The 9578-nt window shown below is 44.6% G+C and overlaps 1 long non-coding RNA gene and 1 pseudogene across 1 annotated transcript in view; both read left to right on the plus strand.

The window, feature by feature from the left end:
- Positions 1-5266, plus strand: part of LOC135224468 (uncharacterized) — a 69844-nt gene extending 64578 nt beyond the window's left edge. Inside the window, exon 3 of the long non-coding RNA XR_010316750.1 lies at positions 5130-5266. This is a non-coding gene — a long non-coding RNA (uncharacterized LOC135224468). The remainder of the gene's footprint in view (positions 1-5129) is intronic.
- A 1513-nt stretch (positions 5267-6779) lies between these two features.
- LOC135224773 (uncharacterized) overlaps positions 6780-9578 on the plus strand; it is a 406804-nt pseudogene continuing 404005 nt past the window's right edge.

Here is a 9578-nt window from a genome sequence, read left to right on the forward strand (position 1 = left end):
CAGGGAAGGCTATGACTAGCTAAAAGCAACAAAATAAACAAGATTCTTAACTAAAATAAAGACATGCATGAAATATAACGGTAGTTCCAGATGAGGCACGAAACAAAGAGACGTGCTCGAAAGGAAACCCCTATGCCAGCACATAAAATAAAATAAAATAAAATAAATACAAAAACATATTCATAATCGTCAAAAACAGCATCCAAAACATGGAGACTGTTCAGACTGTTCTTTCATCTGTCAGGAAGGGGGCTGGATGATTGTCATCGATCTGCAGGATGCTTATCTGCAAATCCCCATCCATCCGAAGAGCAGACCTTACTTTTGGTTTATCACAGACTCGGGAGTTTTGCAGTTCAAGACCCCTTGTTTCAGCCTCACCACTGCTCCCAGATCTTTTCTTGGGTGATGGCTCCTGTTTTGGCTATTCTGCAGTAGTTAAAAGTAGGAGACCTCAGTATCTGGACAATTGGCTAGTTCAGGCCGAGTCTCTAGAGAATTGTCACCGATCAAGGGAGATAGTTCTGTCTCTTTGTGTCGAGTTGGGCATTCGTGTCAACTTCGACAAGTCCAGTCTAATCCCTTGTCAGATCATGACTTATCTGGGGATTGTTTTAAATTCCCAGATTTTGAGGGCTTCCCCCTCTCAGAAACGGATGGACAAGCTTCTAAGTCTGGCTGAAGAATTTCTGTCCTCCATAATGCAGCCAGTCTCTCTTTGGAGGACTCTCCTATGCCATTTGTCATCCCTTATCCAACTGGTTCCTGGAGGTCGTTTCAGAATAAGGTCCCTTCAGTCGACCCTTCACCAGTCATGGGATTTTGTGTCTGAGGACAGTATAGTCACCTTTTCTCCACAGTGTCGGAAGGATCTCTGTTGGTGGATGCAAGTTCACCGCCTCGAGTCAGGGACGTCTCTTCTTTCAGTTCCGCCGGACCTAATGATTTGGTCAGATGACTCACATCAAGGTTGGGGCGTGCATGTGGGCTCCGAAGCCGCTTAGGGCCTTTGGTCAGAGGAAAAGAGGATCGTGTCAATAAATTGGAGGGAACTAGGGCAGGATTAGCTGTTGGAGTCGGTTGTAGCGATCTTCGTCGACAACACCAAAGCAGTCTCGTACTTAAGAAACCAAGGTGGCTCACAGTTGGACCTTTTCACTCAAGAAGCCTGATCAATCCTGTGTTGGGCAGAAGGCAGGAGGATTACATTGGTCCCTCAATTTATCCTGGGCCATCACAACATCTTAGCAGATGCCTTGTCGAGACCGAACAAAGGTCAAGGGTCGAAATGGACACTTTGCCAGGAAGTCTTTGACAGCCTCAGAAAGAAGTGGCCTGTCACAGTTGATCTGTTTGCCACCGCCCTGAATTTTTGGTGCCAGGTCTTCTTCGCCCCTTACCAGACTCCTCAGAGTGATGGGACTGATGCTGTATTGCAGGACTGGGAGGACCTTCAAGCATATGCATTTCCTCTGTTTGCTCTGGTGAGGTCAGTCCTTAACAAAGTAAGGGCAATCAAGCGTCTGGATCTCACCTTGATTGCCCCCTTCTGGCCACAGAAGGAGTGGTTTCCCGACCTGGAAGCACTGGTGGAGGCCGCCGCCGCCGCTAAAAAAACCCCCCCCCCCCCCCCCCCCCCCGCCCCCCCCCCCCCCCCCCCCCCCCCCCGATCTTCTCAAACAACCTCATTTTCATCGGTTCCAGCAGAGGCTCCACATGCTTCATCTTCATGCCTGGAGACTGTCAGGAGATTCTCCAAGCACGTAGGGTTCTCCTCCAGAGTGGCTAATCAACTAGAGTAATTTATCTTACTAAATGGTCGGTTTTCAGACGTTGGTGTAGGTCTCACGGGCATTCAATTTCTAGACCTTCCTTACTGAAACTGAAAATAGCGGAGTTTTTAGTTCATTTACATCATGACAGGAGCCTGTCATCTTCGTGCATTAAGGGTTATAGGTCGATGCTTTCGTATGTTTTTAAGGCACAGCTTCCTGAAATCTCTTCCTCTTATGTCATTAGAGATTTAATTCAATCTTTTTCCCTATCTCGACCCAGTCTGCGGTTGTCTCCTCTGACATGGGACGTTAATAGTCCTTCAGGCCTTGAGGTTCCCTCTGTTTGAGCCTTTGAATATGACTGATTTTAGGGACCTTTCTTCTAAGACACTTTTCCTTGTCTCGCTGGTAACAGCCAAGAGGATGGGTTAACTGCAAGCAGTCTTTTCTTGTTGCTAGATCTGGACAAGAAATGATTTTGTTATACCTTCCAGAATTTGTTGCAAAGACTGAATTGTCTGATAATCCCATTCTCAGGTCTTTCGTTCTGAAGTTGCTAGTCGACTTTGTTAGTAATTTGAATGAGGAATTAGTTCTTTGCCCTGTTAGGGTGCTCTCATGCTATTTATGTCACACGAAGAACTTTCAGGGTCGTTCCTGTCATCTGCTTGTTTCACCCCGAAATGTCAAGAGACCTATGTCAAAGAATGGTGTATCCTTTTTCCTCAGAGATCTTATTGTTAAAACTGGTGGTTTGGTTGCCCGTAAAGGCCAGGTGCTGAGAGCACAGTAATAGAGCAGTCACTACATCGGTAGTTTTTATGAAGTACTTTTTTGTCGCCAAGGTGCTTGAGGTGGCGACTTGACGTTCTGTTTTTGCATCTTTTTACTTGAGGGATGATATCTGTAGTTCTAGGCGACCTTCGTTCTTTGGGCCCATTGGTGAAGGTAAGCCAGGTCGTCAGACAGGAGAATGAGATAGTCTTCCTGTTTTACGTTTGGTTGCTACCTGTATCTTATTTTTGTTGTATTTTTATTCTTTGTTTGTTTTTGTTTTTTTTGCATCATAACTTTTAGGGCAGTTTTTGATTTAGGTATAATGGGAATTAGGCAGTTTGGTATTTATAGGTTTTGTTGATGATATAAGAACTGGGCGCTTTGACGACTCACGCTGCTTCCAGTGTCAGTCTGACATTAGATCACCCACTGGGTTGTCGGCACTGGCGACTACGCCTCTCCCAAAGTCAATGCTGACATAGGACTAGCCACTGGTTTGCCTGTCCTGACAACTCACGCTTCTTCCATTGTCTTTCTGGACAGGGAATTAGTCGATGGGTCATCTGCTGTCATCTGGTGACTACTCATTCACCATCTACTTTTTGTCTCACCTGTTTTCTTGGAGTCAGACACTCACATGAGATCAGGCGACATTTAGTAGCTCTTGAGTTTTATGTTTGACGAAATCGGTTGCGTTGATACACCCCAATGTTCTCTTAGCTTTGAATCGCCCAGGCACTCCAGACATGCATGAGAGAGCAGGTGTCGCTGGTGGTTTTAGTACTGGATGAAGTCATCAGGGTGCAGCCTTGCTGTCCTCAATGTTGTCTGACTTGTCACCTGGTTGGTCACCTGACTTTTGTACAGACGGACTGACTATGCACTTACTCCTTGTCCTTTACTACCGCAGTTCAGCGGCATTATGGTAGGAGAATTAGAGTTCTTAGTATCTTAGACTTTGGGTTGAGTTATTAACTCAGCATATGATATATATTTCTTTGTTGTTTTAGGCCCTGTTATTAATTTTTCTTTTTCTTCCTTTTCCATTAATTGGAGTAGGTTGGTTCCTCCTATTCTGCCCGAGAGGGAAATTTTATTCAGATTCCCTCCTCCTTTTCAATGTGGTTAATTGGGCTAGATAAATTATATTAAGGTATTGTTTATTAACATGGAATTTTTATAATAAAATTAATATTAATTATACTTGAGTGTATAATTTATCTAGTCCCACCTATCCTAACCCACGATCTGCCTATCACAGCTGATTTTCAAGGGAAGGTTTTGTAACTGTCAGTGGCAGTGTTGCCAACTGGTGGACAGAATAGGAGGTAACAGGGTTGCCAATGTGGTAAATTTTGGTGCAGTTTTTGGGGATTTAGGGCTAGATAAATTATACAGGTAAGTATTATTTTGAATTTATCTTTTGGTTGTTCTTGGTTTTTTTATGTTAATAGCTTGGTGTTTTCTCTGGTACTATTTCACGGAGCGACACGGCCGAGCCCAGAAAAGGGATTTTGACGTAGGAAAAATCTATTTCTGGGTGGGAGGAAGCCGTGTCACCCAGTGAAATCCCGCCCTTATGCTTCAACTCCCCCCCCCCCCATTCCCCCCCCCCCCCCCCCCCTCTTTCAACTGTGCCACCAAGCTAGGGTGCTATCTTCAGGTATGACCCTACATCCCGCTACCTACGCGGTGGTAGGTAGCAAGCCGTTCTTAAGTTTTTTTGATGTGGGAGAGGCTAATTGGAGAGGGTGCCGGGGTAGAGGTTTTCACTCGCCCCAGAACTATACCGACACCTTTTAATGAAGGTGAGCGAGCCAGAATATTCTGGCATGTTCAATTTAGCAGTTCTCTGGTATTGTAGCAATATTTTACCTTAGAAATAGTGGTGAAGGAACCTATTTCACTGGGCGACACGGCTTCCTCGCCCAGAAATAGATTTTTCCTACGTCAAAATCCCTTTTTTGTACTATATGCAGGCAGTCCCCAGTTAATGGCGGTCTTGGTTAATGGCAATCTGGTTTTATGGCACTTGTATAGCGATTTATGGTAACATAACAGGCTGAGTTTCGGTTAATGGCACCATAAGTTGCTGATAATAGTTATGGTGCCATAAAATACTTAAAAGAGGCGCCATTAACCGAAACTTTGCCATAGGCGCCATAAATTGCCGAGTTTCGGTTAATGACGGTTTTTGCGTATCAGCAGCCTGCTGAGAACGGAACCCCCGCTGATAACCGGGGACTGCCTGTATTTACCTAATATAAATACATGATTGGAGCCCACCCACCTCCCCTCTCATGGACATAGGGGACAAACGAGTTGAGTTCTTTAGCTGTGTTGTACCTATTCCTCCCTGGAAGTGGGGGTGGGGGTCATTACCTACTTACACTGAAACAAAAGAATGCTACTGTGTTTTTCAAATCTTGAGCTGCCGTATAAGCAGAAACTAATAGCTATGGAATTATTTGATAGTGGAAACTAATAGCTATGTAATTATTTGATAAGTATATGTGTACTACAGAGCTTTATTTTAGTATTAAAATATAATTTTTACAAAATCCAAATTTTCTTCAGGTTCTTTCAGGTATTTTTTGTTATCTTGGAGTGAGTGACCTTTTAGCAGCTTCGAGCGTTTGCAAGCAATGGCGAGAAGCAGCATCAACCCTTCTTGCCAAACGAGTTACCATCATGATAACAGATGATGCAGCTCCCAGCTGTGGAGCCTTTTTAGCATCAAATCCAATGTTTTTATCAAAACTGGGTGTTTAAGGTATGTACATTATGCAATAATGCACTGAAATGATAAAATTTACATGACTGACGTATGTGATTAATTTTTAGTTACTATGTTGTAAACCTAAATATAAAACAAAACTTTTTAGGCACAAGACATTTTACTTTAGATGACTTTCAATTTCCAGGTAACTTACTTGGCATTCATTCACTTGCTGTTTGTATAACTGGCACAGGAAAATCTATATGTATTGTATTATTCATTTCTATAAATAGTTGAGATGGCCATGACTCTTCAGAATGCTCTAGAAATGGTGAGCTTACCACCCCTCAGTGTCATGGAAACAAATTATGATATAGAGGAAGTCACTTCTTTGACCTTTCTTTAAGTTATAGGAAATGTCAAGATTTGAGAAATGAAATTCATGTTTGTTCCCACATGTTATACAAACCCTCGGTCCTTTACATTACGAATTACTTTCAGGAAAGGCTGGATATCATCCGTTGAACTTTCACACACGGTAGTTAGGCACTTAACTGCTGTCAATTAGTTGGGAGTCCCATCCTGACTTGATGTAAACATTCCAATTTGCTTTTGGCCACCGTCGAGTAAGGACATGTTTTCCACCTCTCTGCCAGGCTGCTGTTGAATGTTTTCCACCTTTCCCTGTGAGATTTTTTTGTTGTTGTATGTAAGCTGTGTATACTTGTGTATTTGTGAATTGGTTTTATTATTAAAACCCACAAATCACAGAAGTCCTTCTCCCACTACGCATGCCCTGGAGTGGGATGTGTGAACTTTTGTTCATTTGTGGATGTTGACCCTCACGCCCTTTGTGCTAAATGGCGGGGGCGTGAGTGCACCAGAGATTTAACTTGCGAAGTTTGTGTATCCTGGTTGTCTGAGCAGTGGGAGAAGTATGAGAGGAGGAAGCGGTCTTGGGGAAGGCCTTCAGGGCTTCGTCTGAAGGCTACACCCCCTCAATTACTCCCAGGGTGGCTGATCCTTTTGTCATCCTTCCTTCCTCCTCGTAAGCTTCCTCGTCTTGCTGTTACCCCTTTGAGGGAAATTTTTCCCTCTGCTCCTTCATCTGATTCATTGGGCAAAGAAGAGGGTGGGGAGTGCTGGCGACAGGGACGTCTCTTATCCAAGGGCCTCATCTTGCTCCAAGGGGACCCTTCCCTCTCGAGGCAAGGAGTCTCTCCTTCATCTAACCCGACTTTTGTTTCCTCAGGTGTGGTGCAGGCTTGGATGACACTTGGCCTTCCTGGCACTCCCTCATTCCAGGGCCTAGCGTCACATTTCACTTCCCTACCTGTGACTCATGTGGCTGTTGCTGTGATAACTTCGACTTTATCCTACCCAGGTTATGTGGTGCCTTCGCATTTGGTATACGTACTCCCATCATCCTACTGGTAGTGTGACTCCCACAGTGGTGATGGGTACTCGCCCTCATCTACCGAAGTCAGACTAGACAGTGGCTCTTCCTCATGGTTTTGCAGTGTTGTCACCCCCACCCTCCCCACGTTTGTCTCTGTGGCACCTCAGGTACCCTCCCCCTTGGATTTCCCTCCAGTGTTGAATCTCCTGTAGATCCTGTGCCTCTGCCTGCTCCTGCCCCTGTTACTGCTCCTGTGGCTGCTCCAGTTGCCCCTGTGATGGGGGACCTTGCTGCCATCCTGAGGAAACTGACGAAGAAGAAGCTGAAGAAGAAGAGAGCTTGCCAGTTGTTGTCATCTTCCTCGTCATCTTCAGCTTCGTCGTCGTCTGCTGCCTCTGTTCCTTCGACTTCTAAGACTAAACCAGTGAAGGAGAAGGAGGTGGTCTCTCCTCCGCCTAAGAAGTCTTGTCATGGGAATTCTAAGGGTTTTGTCTCCTCACACTTAGAGGTGACAGTAGAGTTTTCTGCAAACTCTCCTGTTCCTTTTGGAAGAGGAACCGTCATGCTATCCCCAGGGTCTAGCATGACGGAGGCCACAGTAGCGCAAATTTTGGTTCTGCTTCTAAGACTAGCACTGTGTTGGGCGCTTGTTTGCAAGCTTCCCCGAATGTTGCAAATCTGTGGGTTCATGTGCATCCAGAGTTGTTGTTGCTGAATAATCTAAACTCCATTCTCAGGTGCAGAACAGAAGAAAGGGGTGAGTCATGTAGTGCCTTGCCCTTCTTAGCGATTCCCCTCCCAGGACTGACATGATGGTCTCGCGAGACCATGTATGCGGTGAGACTGGTAGGAGGTTCCCCGTTCAGTCCCCTCGTAAAGTTTTGACCTCGAACAGGACTGTGATGCGTTGAGAAGACGGTGCAAGCTCAACTTCACCCAGCTCGCATTCATGTTCGTGTGAATGCTCTAGCTTGGTAGCAGCAAGCGTTTCTTCTGTTGCAAGAAAGTCTCGTAACCCTCCTCCTCCTCAGGAAAGCATTTTTCCAGGGTGAGAATGCTCTCCTAGACTTGCGTCGCAGTCATCACAGTGGGTTGATGACCGCTCACGACCTCATCCCTCTGCTAGTTCTGCCAGCAGGGAGAGCGAGAGCATCCGATCTTCCTCACCTGTCCCTTCAACTTCCTAGGGTTAAACCAGGAGGAGCAAGGCGACCAAAGGGGAAGCTGGGGAGGTGTCAAACCAGGGTTCAGCTGCAGGGGCCTATGTTCCTGGTTTGGACCTAGTTCATATGCCTGTTTAGTTCAGTAAGGTACAAGGGGGTCTCCCTCCTGCAGGGAGAAGGTTCTGGGCTTTGGATTGATAATTTCATCTTGTTAGTGCCGTCAGTTTTTAAGATATATTAGCAACGGGTTTTGTTTGTTCAATATAATATACATACATTATTGTAGTAAAAATATTTGTGAACGCAGACACACATACAGGCAGCCCCTGGTTGGTTACTGTTGGTATCGTTTACCAGCACTTCGGTTTATTGTGCTTGTTCAATATATTCATAACTGATTTTACCCTCTGTAGGGTTTACAGTGCCATTGTCTGTTTTGTCAGTGGCTTAGGTAAGTGCCAGGACCACCTCATAAAATACAAACATAACGAGTATGTATCTTCTCCTTGGCTCTTTTAAAAAGTTATCCTTTATTTCATTGTATTTAATAATACTGTATGTAGTCTTATATTACTAAAGTATTATAAAATACAAGCAAACCGGGTATGTTTTGGTTTGGAAAAATCAGCTGAGGGCAAAAGTAAGATTATTTCGCCGTATTTAACTCAATTCAGAGCGATTTTCTTGCTTTCTATTTAGCATAAATTAATCTGTAGAAACTATTCATATGTGACAAGGTTATTTTTCTTTATTTGAAGTGTGTTTAGAATATGACTTAAATAAGTTTTGTTGTGAACTAGACTTAGCTATTTTTTTCATTAATAGATAGTGCCATTGTCTGGATATCGGTACTTAGCCTAAGCGCCAAGAGGCCTTCATAAAATACAAACATAACAAATATGCATCTTTTCCTTAGCTCTTTTAAAAAAGTTATGCTGTACTTCACTGTATCCAATGATACTGTATGTAGTCTCATATTAATATAGTATTATAAAATATAAATAAAGCAATCAATGTTTTGGTTTGAAAACTCAGTTGAGGACAGAGGCAGGTTTATTTCATCCTATTTAACTTGATTCAGAGCGATTTTCTGATGACCGCTCATGACTTGCTCCCTCTGCTAGCTCTGCTAGCAGGGCGAGTGAGAGCGTCTGATCTTCCAAACCTGTCTCTTCAACTTCCTGGGATTAAACCACGAGGAGCAAGGCGACCAAGGGGAAAGCTGGGGAGGTTTCAACCCAGGGTTCAATTGTAGGGGCCTATGTTCCTAGTTCAGTCTTAGGTCATATGCCCGTGTAGTTCAGGATGGTCCAAGGGTGCCTGGGAGGTTTTCCCTCCTGCAGGGAGAGGGGTTTTGGGAGGAATGCTCCCTGGAGGATCTGAGGGTCCTTTGCCTCAGGATGCTGACATTCCCAAAATCCAGAGGACTTGCAAAGGTCATCGCATTGATTCATTAGCACAATGACCTAGGAGAAGGGATCATGACTTTCTTCTGACTGCCTCTCACATCTCTAATCGTTGTGGGGTTTTCTCTGACCAAAGGTGTCCTTGACCAAGTGAACGGTCTTGTCTCCGACAGGACAAGTTTGCTCAAGGCCAACCGTTTGGACAAGCTTTTTCCCTCATCAGCAGCGATACTACACACCCGGATGGATTGTTGCTGACAAACAGGTTGAGCCGGAGGTGGTTCGTCTAGGTCAAGGGTTCCTAAATCAGGGATTGGAATGCTCATTGTGTGAGGTCAT

Source organism: Macrobrachium nipponense, chromosome 12, assembly GCF_015104395.2.
Source record: "Macrobrachium nipponense isolate FS-2020 chromosome 12, ASM1510439v2, whole genome shotgun sequence".
In the NCBI taxonomy this organism is placed as follows: domain Eukaryota; kingdom Metazoa; phylum Arthropoda; class Malacostraca; order Decapoda; family Palaemonidae; genus Macrobrachium; species Macrobrachium nipponense.